This window comes from Passer domesticus, chromosome 3 (assembly GCF_036417665.1).
Source record: "Passer domesticus isolate bPasDom1 chromosome 3, bPasDom1.hap1, whole genome shotgun sequence".
Taxonomy (NCBI): domain Eukaryota; kingdom Metazoa; phylum Chordata; class Aves; order Passeriformes; family Passeridae; genus Passer; species Passer domesticus.
The window spans coordinates 87,329,704-87,330,834 of record NC_087476.1 but is presented as its reverse complement, the minus strand read 5'-3'; positions in this window follow the sequence as shown (position 1 = coordinate 87,330,834).

The window sequence follows — 1,131 nt, the reverse complement described above, 5'->3', positions numbered from 1 at the left end:
AATATTTGTATTTTCCCTGAAGCCAGCCCTGTAGTCCCTTCTATTCAGGGAAAGATTAAGTTAGCTTATTCTTTGTTTTCTGTCAGGAAAAAAAAAAAAGGATAGTTCTTATGCCTGGACTGTTTTTAAAAAAAAAAAAATACACAAAATCCTCCAAGCCTTGTGTACTGTTTTTGCATAGTGTGATATTTTATTCTTTGTTTTGTTCCTGGCATCAAGCTTTATTTGTTGGCACAAAGAAATCTTGTACCTCCAACTTTGTAACTCAGACACAGGGAATGAATTTATGAGATTTTAAAAAAAACTTGATCATGGTTTGTTCCCGTAACTGTGCAGAAGAGTGTATCTAAAGGCACACATCACTGATGTACCTTTGTTTAGTAACTCTTCACAAATAATAACCCTCAAAAAATGACATTGCTCATGAAAGATGGTAAGACAAATTAAAATATTGCAAATAAGCATAATTAAATAAGTCACTCTGTCCTATAATAATAACAACTAAATTTCCTTCTAAGTTAATAAATTTGAGCTTAATGGCTCAAATACCAAAATTGTTTTTGTGTACTGGAAGTCAAAGGAAAAGAAAGGTGTGGCTTAGCTACTAAATACCATCAATTCTGACTTGCTAATTTTGGCACTACACTGCTGAGATTTCATATTCTTCAACTGGGCAACTGACACTATAGAAAATTTTAGGTATACCTTTCATTCTTTCCCCACCATGAAATTTAATCATTTCCCCAACTATCCGATTTTTTTCCTTCTCTTTACTTCTTGGCCTCACTGCAGAACACTTTCAGATATATTAAAAATACAGCTGCATAAATTCTAGAGGGGCAAAATAACCAGTGCCCTAAAATTTCATGGCCTAAATAAACAGGAATAGAGTAGTCAGGACATTTGAACAGAAATACAAGCACAGCATGCTCCTCATACTACACACACACTGATGTTTCATCTACTTAACCCACAGGCCATTCTGAAGGTAATAACCTGCTACCTCAAGAGGCTAGGGTTTCATTACATTTTTAAGAACTAGCAGGTGAGCCCCTATGGCTTGCCAAAACGCATTGTGATGAACTTCAGAATTAATCCGTGCACTCGCTGCTCACCCCGGGTCGCAGTGCA